This window comes from Dromaius novaehollandiae, chromosome 3 (assembly GCF_036370855.1).
Source record: "Dromaius novaehollandiae isolate bDroNov1 chromosome 3, bDroNov1.hap1, whole genome shotgun sequence".
Lineage (NCBI taxonomy): Eukaryota > Metazoa > Chordata > Aves > Casuariiformes > Dromaiidae > Dromaius > Dromaius novaehollandiae.
In genome coordinates this window covers 109532762-109546840 of record NC_088100.1, presented here as the reverse complement: position 1 = coordinate 109546840, position 14079 = coordinate 109532762, and the positions used below count along the sequence as shown (strand labels likewise).

General features: G+C 36.5%; 1 long non-coding RNA gene across 1 annotated transcript in view; it reads right to left on the bottom strand.

The window, feature by feature from the left end:
- Nucleotides 1-14079, bottom strand: part of LOC135327724 (uncharacterized) — a 198504-nt gene that overhangs the window by 12925 nt on the left and 171500 nt on the right. The window lies entirely within an intron of this gene.

Here is a 14079-nt window from a genome sequence, read left to right as displayed (position 1 = left end):
TTTCAATTTAAGCGATTTAACTAAATTCCTATCCAAAGCGCTTCATTGACCCAACTAATCATACTTAATATTACTCTTATAGCTTCTCCCTGCTGGTCTTAAACATAAGCCCATTGCTAACTTGTTTATATGCAATACTTTAAATTAGTGTAGATGATAGTTACGTGACAATTTTCAGTAGCTGGTGAAAGAATCATGTTCTTAATGCAATATATTTTTGATGGTCGTTTTTTATCTTGTAAGAGAAAAGAAAATAGAAGAATATCATTCTTTAGAGTCTAATCTGACCAAACCATTTGATGCTACGATTGTTTACTATTCTTTAATTTTAATTATAACCTTGAATTTTTGAAATCATGATGAATCATTGGTGAATTTTTTTTTTTACATTGCTTTTTGGTGTATGACTTTTCCAACCATTTCTAGCTACAAATTCTGAATTAGAAATTTCTTTTTAAGTGCCATCTTTCATTTTTTTTCCTTCTTCTCACAGTAAGTTTTGAAAGCATTGTGTGAACAATCATTTCAGGATTCTTTCATTACCTCCCTCAACACTACTACTATGAATTCTGGATCCAAGCTAGACAAAGAGACAAGCACTGAATGGAAAAGGGAACAAAGACAGATGGAGGAAAACTGGCCATATTTCTGGTCGTTGAAATGGTTCCTTCATTCCCTCATGTCTCCCCTCTTCTTTGGAACACCTTCTAGTCAATGCTCTTTGACAGCTGTTGTCCACTGGCTGTCCTCAGTTGTTCTAATGTATATGCCTTCCATAGGAATAAAATTAAGAAATGCCTTAGGCAATAGAATACAGACGTATAGGTGGAATAAGAGTTAAGAATAATACAAGCTAACAGGGAGTGAGACTGTTCTGTGAAAGCATTAAACAGTCCCTGTTTATAATACTCATGAATTATTCTCACATTCGAAATACCACAGACTTCAAGTGCAATTAGTGAAGGATGACAAAATTTATGTCACCCAACTGTTTGGTTGTAAAACCTCCAGTCCTTATCAAACCATGAGAAATCTTAGCCTTAATTTACTAGTCCTAGCAAACTTTATGGAGTTCTGTGAAGTGTTTAGGTGAAAAATCGAGGCTCCATAAGGTAACCATGAACATTTTTTCTGAAAGACTACCTTTACAGGAACACAGTAAGAGAAAGAACAGCATGTGATAGGTATTATCCTACCTACTTCACGAAAGGTCTGCTAGTCCTACAGACAGTTTGAAACTGGAAATGAACTACACAGAAGAACAGCAGAGCTGAAGCGCATCCTCATCTAGTAAAATATTTATATTTCTTTTTAGTAAATACGTTTGTCATCCCATATCATAGGTAACTGCTGCTTTTCTAAAGATCTTTCATTACAATTTTCTGACATGCTCAAGTGACTAGAGTTCACAATTGCATTTATCACTCGTCAGTGCAGCTAATACATACTAAGATACAGAAGAATGAAGATTTTATCTCTATGCACTGCCTTCCAAATATGCAGCATATGCTCTCCAGTACACCCCATACTTATTATGTGCATTAAATTCAAATTTAATCAATACAGCAAATCTACATTTGATATACGTCTTAATTTTTTAAAAGCTGTAAGTTTTCCTCAAAAAAGAGGAATTGTTTTATAGAATACAAGCAAAAAGCATCAGCAGGCCTTTTACATAGAATAGTTCAAACGGGTCTGCATTTTCTTTCATATTCAAGAAAATTTATCAAATTTATACTACTGGACTTACAAAGTTAGACTGTGTGTGTAGTTAAGATGATTACAAACAAGCCTGTTCATGGCTGGGTGGGTGATTTATCAGTAAAACAGTACAGTTCTTCTGAATGTTTTCTATAGATGATTTGTCTGAAAACAAGTACTTCATTTTTCTCAAATATATGTAGATTTCTTTCAAAAAGGATTAAGAGATGGGCATGGACTTTGCTGCTCTGTATGGGTGTAGTTGGAGGATACTGCCAGTTTTGCTATCTACTTTTTTAAAAAAAAGAAAAAAATAATTGCTACCTTTTGGCTGTGTTTTTTAGAAATTAAAAATGCACGTTGCTGACCTCCATAAATGCAGAAAAGTATCCTGAACTCTCCTTCAAACTGTTCTTAGGAGTACAGAACTGTTTAAACAGAATATCTCTGCAATTTTGTTTTAATTTTTGTTTTAATTTGTTTTGATTTGTTTATATGTTTTTGCAAGCACATATGCAACCTTTTGTAGAAGTGACTTGTCTCTTCTACAGTTATTATTATTTCATTATGTTCAATATTCAATAACTATTTCAGTATGTTGTTCAAAGGCTATTTCTGGAAAGTCTCATGCAAGTTGGTTCAAACTGAATCATATTAGAAAGGGGAGAGTGGTATTTGGTGCATGTATGTCCAACTTTTTTTTTAATTACTCATCCTTCAAAGACATTATTAAGGAACCTCTCATATTGGTTAAACCAAGCAGTGCTAATTTCCAGCAAAGAAAAAAAATATCAAGAACTATATTGCTTTGAGTAAACGCAGTAAGAAATATAGGAATAAAGATCAGACCTATAATTTCAAAGTGTTTCTACCAGTTTTTAATGTTTTTAAGATAAATGACAAAACAGATCATAGAAAATGAATGATCTGACACATTCTCACATACATACACCCTTCTATTCCTTTATCACTGTAAATTATACGCCATTAGAAACATGCTAGGTTCATGCAAACATACTGTGCTTTGACTAGGAAAGCTGATAATCACATCTAGATATGTCTGGATGAGACCAGCACCATCAACTCACATTGGGCACTGAAAGCCTTTTAAAGTGCTTTAACAATCAATACAGAACTTATCACCACTTCACAGACTGCACAATGCACATTGAGAGAATTATCCTCCCCATTTTACCCTTATCCCGATACATTGTGCTTTACATCCTTGATCCTAAATACAAAGCTTTCTTATTCCCTTCGCTCTCCCTAATCTAAGCCCATATCAAACCAGAAGATTCATGAGTCATGTTGTTTTTTTTAATTTTTAAAAATGACCAGCAAAGTATACCCATGTGAGTGGGATGCTAAGAAAAGGCAGGGAATAAATAAAATCACATATACACATTCATATACAATAGTGTAACCTCAGCTCACATATCTCAGTTTTACTTACTGTACAGAACTCTGCAAATAATTGCCACAGATACTGACACCACTACAGCTTTATCAATGTTGGCAGCCCTAGTGTAGACGGCACCCCAGCAGCTGTCATCAGCATCGTGTCTATTAAGCCAGCTCAGTGCCAATCTAATTAACACAGTGCTGAAACAGCTGCTAGTGCTGGAGAGCTGTGAACATTGCAGCCCCTCGTATCACTAATGTCAATGGAGCTGCAATAGTGGGAATGTTCTGTAAATGTTCCCCAGTGCAGAACAAGCCTATGTTGGCAGTGATCTGGATTTTCTGTCCTTGTTGGATACAATACTTAAAGCAAGGTGTCAAACTCTACTCTTTACTTCCAATCTATACTAATGGCTTCCCATCCTACATCTTTTCTTACAAATTTTGAAATCCTGGGTTTCTGATAAGTTCCTTTGTGTATCTGACTTTAGCACTGTATATGATCCTTCTGTTATAAAGAGAGCAGAACAGCAATGCAGCCCATGCACTTGTTGCTTAGCACTGAAGAAAAGGCCCAAACTATTTTGGTAATAGCTCCCAAAGGCACACTATCTCTTTTTTATCATTTCTTAATGAAAATAGTAGGAGAATTTACTATTTGGGGATTATTACAATGAGGTATGGTTGAATATTTCCCAACAAAGAACATGGACAATCTTAAGTGTTTCATCCCTCCCCTCTCCAGTCAATTGAATTAAAAATTATGCCACCATGTCTTGGGAGAGGCTTTATATCTTCTCTGAGGAAATTACTTTAATCATTTTTGTTTTTAAAATGGCGATTATTGAACAATGCTGCAGAATGAGAAAAACAGATGAAATACCAATGAAGTATAGCAAGACAGACAACGCACGGTCCGAAAAGATCAACTGTTTTAAATGTGCTTCTTCCCTGGGGAAATGGTTTCCAACCATTTCCATATCACCTATTACACAAACAGTATGGGGAAAAGACAGGCCAATGAGCTCATTGGAGGAGGAAGGATCTTTTAACTGATGTAAAGTCCTTTTCTCCTTGAACAGAAGGCTTCTGGGAGGAAGATTCCCTCTCTACTTCTGGGGCAATGCCATACCAGCCTCTCTCAAAGACCAGACTCGTAATAAAGAAACAAGTCAACCTTAATGAAGGACGCAAGAGAAGAGAGAAGACACCAGAGTCCAGAAAGCACTCAGAGAGTTCATATTTTGCAGGTTTGAATTAAAAAGAAGAAAGCTATGGATGGTTGTTTGAACTGAATCAAAACAACCTTTTGTCCTGACGTACTGTAGAGATATAACTCAGATTTGAGTATGGTTTATGGAAATGAGAAAACATTCAAGACAAGCATTGTCTATTTTCCATACTTGTACAGCATAATGGGACTTTAGTTACAATTAGACCCTCTTGAGTACTGCCATGATATAAACATGTGATGTCCCTTAACTGTGACTGAAAGCTTCATATTTTGTCAAAAGAACTACATAACTTAAGTGATCCATTTAAAACATTACTATGAAAATTTTCTTTAAAGTAACTCATTCATTTGAAAATATTTATATGAAATTATGGTGGAACTTTCATTTATTTTTTAAGGGTGGGCTCAGAACGTGCTCTATCCACCTCCATAAAAAGGAAATATATGACCATTTCTCACCTGGCAACAGCACAAAGCCTACTAGGCTCTATGAGATCTATACCCCTGCCTCACCCTCAAAATACGATGGCTGGGATTTCTGGACATAGAGCAAAATCTCCATTTCAGTGCATTAGGAATCAAGAGAGTCTGTCCCAAACACAGCAGTCAGTGCAGATGGCCGCCTTCTGAAGCTTCTGCTGGCACCAAGTAGTAGCAGATTGTTCCAAGAGGGATAGACTTGGAGAGCAACATAAAAGCCAAGGATAAAAGCAACATCCAGCTTTGTTCCATGGGCAAAAGGAAGTCTATTAAGTGCCCCTTTTGCTTCCTTTGTTGCAGGAAGCAAAAGATTTTAAAGGACTGAAGTTTAAAGACAGATGCTACGAAAAGGTAAACAGTATTTTTCTTCTCTTGGCTCCCCAGAAATCAGGATTTGTCTTTCCACTGAGATTCCCTGAAGAGGATTTTTAATTTCGGGCTCTAATGGTTATGCTACTTCCTAGATGTGAATACTTGTAAAGTTTGAATTCTCATTTCAATTTGAATCCCTTAGCAGACATACAGTTTCTAAGAAAGTAACAGGTTTTTTAAGCTCTTCTCAGTCTGGGAATATTTGCCTGAATATTTCTCTTTATATACCTAGAAATTATTTGCCCTTCTTTTCTGTTAGCTGCGTATTTTAATCACAGTTGTATGTCTGTATACGAATGTATGGATCTATACACACAAACATATTCTGTGGTTTTATGTCCACACGTAGAGAATCTCTTTTTATTACAGCCAGGGAAATGATAGAGTTTATAGTGCTTTTCACCTGCGTGGCCAACACAACACACTCTCACCAAGCTGCATATCAGGCACACTCTTTCCATTCTATATGTACAATGACTAGGGGTCTGAATGTAGTGGGAATGTAGGTACCACAACAACAGAAAAAATATATTCCAACAACCCAACCTTTTTATGCTAATGATCAAACCACAATCAATGACAAAGAATCCTATTCCGAAGGACTCACATAAGATTCCTCTGAACCTCACCTTCACCTCTGCTACACCAAGATGATTTGAAGGTCAAAGGAAATGATCATGCTTGTCCTGAAAATGTATCTTTCTATTCCCTTCAAATAAAAAGGCTCACCTGTTTTTAAATCAAAGCTATTTTTTTCTTTTGTTACACAGCCATATTTAAAAAGCAGTAATATTGTTTAATGTTCTAGCCAGAACAGCTGATAGGCACAATATGCCAAAAGTTTTTAAAAAAATTATTCCGTGTCACTTGCTGCTGAAGCTAAATATTGCCTTTGAGAAGACTGTAGTAGCTATTTAATAGCCTATCACAATAATAAATAAGACAGGAAGTGAAAAAGAATACATGTTACACCTGAATCCGCATCCAACACACTCTCTACAATCACTAAGAAAAGAGAAAGCACTGCATCTATAATTCAGTTCTCATAAATAAACTATATCCACATGGTTACTCTGACCAAATAAAACTACCCTTTATTAAGCCAAAATCTGTAAAAAATTTATAACCGAAATCAACATTAAACCATGCAATCCTACATGTCAGGAAAACGGCCATGCCACTTCCTTATTTTTTAGAGGTCCCATAATTTACCCATCATTATCAGTTATCACATTGATGTCAATTAATGTGCAACTTACCAGTTAATTTTTTGCTATTATTTGCAATTTACTCCAGCTTTATTCTTAAGTACTAATCAAATGCTTGTTACATAGCTTTCATTATTAATTTAACATGCTAAAAATGTTAACGTGCGAAAAAAATGCAACTATGCATTTGTTGCTTATGTGATTTTAAGTTAATTACATGTCAAATAGATTTACTTGTAACACAAATAATAAAACTTAATGAGAATTCTTTTTATATTTAGATTACAGTTAGCCTTCAGACAACACAGAAAGGTCAAAGCAATGAATGGTCTAAAACTAGGTTTTGGCTTTTTTTAATTGTCAGACCTAAATAAAAATATCCTCTGCTAACACCAAGAGTTGACTCAACCTGCCAGTTAATCTTTACAATAAATAAGTCAAAACATGGTAAAAGAAACATACCATCAAAAACTTTTCTTATCATCAGTTTGTAAGTTGAATATATCCTGAATGTTGAGATTAACCAATAAAGTACAAATGAAGGAAAACATAATGAAAACCTTTTATTTTTGAAGGCTTAGGAAGGCAACTGAGTTCTAGTAATTTGGTCACCTGTGCTGTTAACATGGCTGAAGGTAACCACAGAATATTATTTATTCTGACAAGCAGGAGTTTTATGCAAATCACAATAAAAACACAATCCCCAAAGCCTACACAAGGAATTATATACATCATTACCTTACTACACTTCATTGTTTTATTTGTTCATTTACTCCAGAGCCCATGCCAAACTTCTAGCAAAACTTCTAGCCAGCTCACAGTTACTGTAACTTATGCTCGGATGAAACAACTGTGGAAGACAGGAATCACTGAAATAGGAGCCTCTTTCTTGTGGTTCTAGCCATACATAAATAATGTCTGCGTGCAGTGAGATAAAACATGGTTCTGCAAGGTGCCATCTCATGCACATTCAGCAAGGGGAGTGTACGGACAGGCAAACTACTGCCTGTCCTGACCATTTTTAACAGGATGTCATGCCAATTCCCAGTGCAGCATCTAAGCAAGAGAACACATGAAGTAAGCAGACAGGAAGAAATCAGAGCCTCCATAAGAGGTGGCCACACAGAAGCAGCAGCAATTTGGACATCAGCTGTTCTGGAAAAAACAGATAGAAGGTATTTTGGAAGAACAGGCAAGAGAGTCAGAGATTTATTGCACGGCATGAGGATAACAGGGGGTTCAAAGGCTGCATCTATCCTGTGAGTCAGATGTACTTCAGCAATCCTCATCCCCTCATTCTCACCTCCCCAGATGAAACTGAGGACTAAGAGGGGACAGCATACATTAAGAGCTCCTCCCATTGTGCAATCTGAACATGACTAGGGAACACATGCAGGAATAAGATCTGTGGAGCACACCTGACCCATGATAGAGATGCAAACAGTCAGATTTCACATCTGTTACAATCAATCCATATGGGTAGAACTGGGAACTCCTGAGTTCGTTAATTTTTGTTTGCAGCTACTAGATCAAACGCACCTGAGAAATTATGACTTTCTGGATTTTGCCTGCTCAGGTAAATTAATCATTTACTCTGGAAAGACTGACAGGGGCAGGTATCTTTTCTTTTCTGGATCTCTCTAAGACCGACAGCCTGAAGAGCCCTGTATTAGGAATGCCTATGGCAGTTTTTTTCAGTTCATAGTATACTCAGCACCATGCCAAGTATCTGAAGGACTGCTGATCCACAACATGTGCAGAGATACGATACGCAATGAGGGCCAATATCACACCCTGTAATTTTGTGTATTTACAAAAAGTCAGGCACTGTAATGATCACAAAGCAATAGCAAACCACCTCACCAATTTGTTCAGTAGGCCTAGCTGATATTGTCTGCAATCTTAGTCATTGCTTATTACTGTGATTTTTGTTTATGTACTTATATTTCATACTCACTGTGCAGCTTTTTACTCATAAAAGTTCATTCTCTGCACTTTTCACTTAGGCTGTAAAACACATTACTTTTCCTTAGTATAATTTTCTCTTTTCTCAATGCATTATGAAAGTAATTCTATAAATAAGAACAATGTATTCCACTGAGTCATTTTCTGAATGGAACAATCACTTAAATGGTGTTTTTCTGTTCCCACTCAGGGAAAGGTGAAGGGGGTTCCCTTTAAGAGTCTTCTAGAGACTACACTTGCTATAAATTGGCTGGTATCCTTATAATTTCCCACTTAAAAAGACAAAGAAGGTGTTGTTTAATTCCTAACTCCTTCCTGCACATTTCAAAGATGTGACAGAATGGAAAGAATATCATTCAGCTAAATTAGCTGAAACTGGCCGGGAGCTGACTTTATTTTTGGAACTTTTTATGCACCTGGTACTAATAAAACAGGTGTATGAATGGATTTGGTATCTATTAATTCATACTTCATGGCATATAAAAATATTGATCTGACAGAGCAGTAAGGAGACACGGAAAAGTTTTTAGTACAAGCTCTGAAGTGGTCCTCTGCAAACTCACCAAAGCTGGCCCTGCCTTTGCTCACCCAAGAATGAGAAATACAAAAACTCTCTGGGGCGGCTGAACCTTGAAGTGTCTGCATATGAGTTGCTAAAGATTTGAAAGTTGCTCGTGTTCTTGCCAGGGCTTAGCGCCTCTGGAGAAGTCTTTTTGAATATTATGTTTCCTAGGGACCCAGACCGATGTAATCTGCCCAGCATGGACAATTTGTACTAGTAATATCAGAAAAGAAATCATTTTCCATGCTCTAAATACTCCCAAGAAGCAAGGAAAAAAAAAAAGTATAGATGAGCCAGGACCAATGGGCATGCACATTAGCATTCAGACCCCTTGGCTTTTGATTGCTAAAAACAAGAAACATTCAAGTGCCTTTTGAAACATTAAAGTCTGGGCTAAAAGGTGGAAAAACTGAATGGATTCTTCTGCAAACATTCGAATTTAGGGAAGGAGGATGGTGCAAGCTAGTAATTATTACTAGAAGTAAGCATCAATTATGAAGAACAGATTAGACACTTAACAGAGAGGACACACTTGAATTAAAAAAATCAATGTATGGCTCTAATATGAACCCACTTCACCCATGCATAACAACCACTAAAGGTGAAATGAAACAACTCACTAAGGAAAAGGTAGCCTTGGACACACAGAGATTGTTGCACGACTCTCCAAAAATGAGAGACCTGGAGAAAGGTGTAAGGTAAATTACTAACAATCTGGTTTTGACCAAAGCATGGGCAAATAGGTCACTCCTCAGAGAAAGAACAAATATAGGGATATCTTCCATCACATTGTAGCCTATGTCAGAGGGAGCCTAGGTAAATTATGCTTTACTCAGTGTTTCAGTCCAAATATGGCAATATTTAGAATCCTAAATTAGATACACTTTTCTTCCTGTTGTCTTAATAAATACTGCTGCAAGATCCTCAATTTTTTTTGGCTTCACTGAAGTCAGGTGAGCCAGCCAGACATGGATGAGTTGAGGAACTGTTTCTTTGTCTTTAACAAAACTGCTTAAGACCATCCCAGGAAGAAATGACAGAGAGGTATTATATTCTCATCTCATTCTAAGGCAGAATCAAAATAGTACAGACTACACAACTCCCCTCTTAGAAAGTGGTGTAATCAAAGCTACAGTGCTACAACAATGTGTGTAAGGACTTCAGGGGAAACCTATTTAATGGAGTATAGACAAAGTGCAGAGTTCTGAAAGTGCTAGATTTGAACTCGCAAATGGTTTCATTTCAAGCTATTTTTGTAAACCAATCTTCAGTATTCACACACAAATTACAGACTTATTCCCTGACTCTAAACTCAGTTTGACCACATAAATCAGAATTGGCACACCTAAGTCACATGGGTTGCACTGATACAGGAAGAAAACATGTTCTAATTCCCTACACAAAGATTAAAGGTGAAACTCTAACCCAGGGTCTCCTTACCTATAAAATGTCACTACTGCTCCCTCTCACCACTTAAGTACATGATGTATTTATTAAATGGGCCATTTCATTATGAAATAAATTATTATTTATTAAAGCCTAGTTACTGGCTAGTTCTAAACTTTAAAGCAAAGACAATACTTACAGCAGCATTTCCAAAGATCTAGTGATATGATGTTAGGTTTAATTCAGTTACAAAACATACATGCACAATTGAGTAGAAGAATCAAGGAAGGGGTGATAAAGATTTGCCTCATTCTAAGAGAAAAGGCATGCTACACCTGGTAACAAAGTCAAGCAAATTATTTCCTGTTGGGAAAATGGGGTAACAAAAAATAATTCCAACACTGAGTTACAACTGGGGCAGCATAGCTGCACATTGATTCTTCTGGAGAGATAGACAGGCACAATGTAGCCCTAATTTACCAAACTGAAGTGAAAGAAGAGACAAAGAACTCCAGCCTCTTTCAGTGTTAGCCATCTTCTTAAATGCTTGCTATCTTGTAGCTCATTAGGTAGTGTTTTATCATAAAGTTTCTTAACGTTGCTGAACATTGCCCCCAAAGGTGGAGTAGGTTGCGGTAACAAGCAGAGACTTCTAAGCTTTGGTCCACGAGTAAAATAACTTGTCAATCTGTAAGAATAAGGGTATGGCCATAAACTTTCTCTTCTGTGATTGCACCTTTTTTATAAGAATTGAGAGCTTTGTTCCAGACTAGTGACCAGTGGCAGCAAGCCGGGAAAATAAGACTGCAGCAAAATATTGAACATTCAAAAATGCATAACAGAAATTGCAGTGGAATATTTCTCTGATGCTTTGTGAAAGTAAAATGAAATGAAATACATTCTCAATGACTGCAAAAGACAGTTGTAAATTACATGCTAGCATCCAGCATTAAACTTAGAGAAGAAGTCAGAACCAACAGGCAATAAAACTTGGCAAAAAATCCAAACAGTTGCCTTTTCATTCATTTTACTGATGATGACTTTACTGTTTTCAGTCTCTTTCGAGAAAACTAAAATTCACAAGAGGTAACTGCTTTCTCCTTACTTTGTTTCAAACTACAGGTGCATTCAGTGGGTTTGGCTATTCTGTACAATTAAACTGAATAACAAATACAGAAGTCCTGAAGGTGAGTGATGTGGCGTGGAGAACTCAAGAAGGCTGACTACTACAAGCTGTCCTCTAATGACAAACCCTCTGCATTGCTGGTACAACCATTCTATGAGGTTCTATCATCTCACCCACATCAGAATATGCAAGGATAGGTAACACAATCAATTCACCAATAACAACACATTCAAAATATCGTATCAGTAACAGGCAAGATAAAGTAGCAAATAATTTTCAACCTGCTGATTATTTATCAAGAGGCAAGTCATTCTTGCAAAGATATAAGCACATACGTATCTTGAAAAAAATCTACGCTGGCTTCCAGTTTGGCTATATCGGGTCATTTTACTGACACACACACTTATGTCTAAGCTAAAAGCCATACTGAAAACAGAAATAGATCGATGGAAATAAGTGCCCCACAGATAATTCAGCAAGAACATAGGACTAGAATGATTACTTAAAAAGTTTAAAAACCACAAAGAAATACTAATACAACTCAGATGATCGCTAATCTGCTTTATCTTCAAAATTTCTTCTAAAGCCTTGCTGTACTACTAAGGTCAGACCAACAGGGCCGCAGCTGACTGCATCCTGTCTCCCCTTCCTCTCTTCTTTACAACATATAGCCGCTACATTTGCTATTCTTCAGCCATATGGAAACTCTGGCTGGGAGGAACTTAAGTATAACTACTGAGCATTTTTACATGAAGATTACTTCTTGACTCTAATTTGGAGAAAGAATAGTTTTTGTCTTTTGAGTCAACTCTAGATGTGGTAATATGCCAGTTCACCCACTATTTTCCATTAGTCTACCTCTATGTCATCATCTTTACTAAAAATCTGAGGCAAAATTTGACTTTAGTAGGGTTAGTCCCATAAAAATTTAAGTATGTAGCTCACTTTAAAAGGCTACGGCTGCACTGTGTACGTTTGCTTCTAATTAAATCCTCTATTCTGATGACTTGTGTTGACAAGAATATAGCTCATGCTTAGGATGTAGAAATGAATTGTATTTAACCCACAGATTATCATCCCTTTTCTTTTTTTTAAAATGGACAGCAAGACAGTAGGTATATGGTTGTGATCATTCAAAATTTTATCAAAAAAAGATAAAACAGCTCTTATCAAAAGCTTAAAACAACACTGCTTGTGTAATACGGAAGTAAAGTTAAGATAAATACAAAAGAAGGACCTGTACAGCCATTTCAGCTCAAGCTAAGACCCCATCAAAATACACTGAAACTTTTTATATCCTCCCAGATACACAGCTTCCACATAGGAATCGCTCTACATAAAATATCTCTCTATTGATTGTTCTGTTAAAGTGCTATTCCTAACTTGATCAAAATATCTGAGGTTAATAGCTGCACTATTATTAAATATAGCCCTCTCACCTGCTGTTCTGCAAAATTTCTGTACATACTGAGTTTAACTCTGTCTCCTACAGGTGCATGAACTCATCTAACTAGTAAGCAGTAACATTTACAGGGCTGCAAACTGCGTGTTACCCATTCTGAAACACTGAAAACAGGTTTATTTCCTTTATTGTCACTGAAATATAGATATACTAAATTAATGCAACATCTCATAATGCTTTGAGTACTATTTTATGTGGCATTCACTGTGTAACAGACATTTAGTCTTTGGAAAGTTTGCTCCTACCCACGGATATTGCCAGTGCGCTCTGCTGGTTTCCCTGTTCCTCACATATGTATTTCTCCCCTACAAATATTCAACACAGATCTGAGGAGTTCTTTGTGTTCTTTTTAAAGGACCCTTACTTGGCAATGTATTGCTTGACCACTAGCTGTTATCTGCTGTGTATTCCTGGATGAATTGTGCAGGACCTCACACACCCAGAACAAATACTGATTGGTTAGAGCACTTGCCTGGAACATGAGGGTTCTTCTATTCCTGCACTGATGTCCTTCCTTTACTCATTTTGTGAGCCTTACTGTGACACAGCTGAGATGAATTTTCCTTTGTTCCTAAGGCATTTTATATTTCTGGATGAAAACCAGCATATAAGAACTTAATATTATTATTAATAGCACTAAAACTGAACACACTAACAGAAAATCATTATTTTCTGGATAGACAGTCATAAGTATTTCTCATTTATTCTTCTTTCCTAAAAGAACTACTATGAAGTTTTTTGGAAGTGTACTTTTAAAAACATTCAATCAGATGTGTATTAAAGAGCTTAGCTACCAAAACCAGACAGAGGTCTGCAACCTAACCTAAAGTTGATTACTTTTGAGCACTCTAGACAAAGAATGCAGACTGGACTCTTTTATTTGTCTCAAGCCATTCTTCTCAGGTAGCACAAGACTCCAGAGTATGAGTGGCAAGCAGATCTGGTCAGTACTATCCTGTGAATATATTATTCAGTAAATGTTGCCATTTCTAATGAATTTAATTCAATGAATATTTTTTGCAGTATTCATACTGCTATATAAATTATTCAGAGAATAATGGCAATATTTGTCAAATAATTCCCCTGTCTAGTGTTTAACCAGTCCTAGCTGCCAAAGAAGGGGGAATATTTCAGTCTATACAGAACAAGCACAAGTCTTCATTACAATTCATCAAACACGGG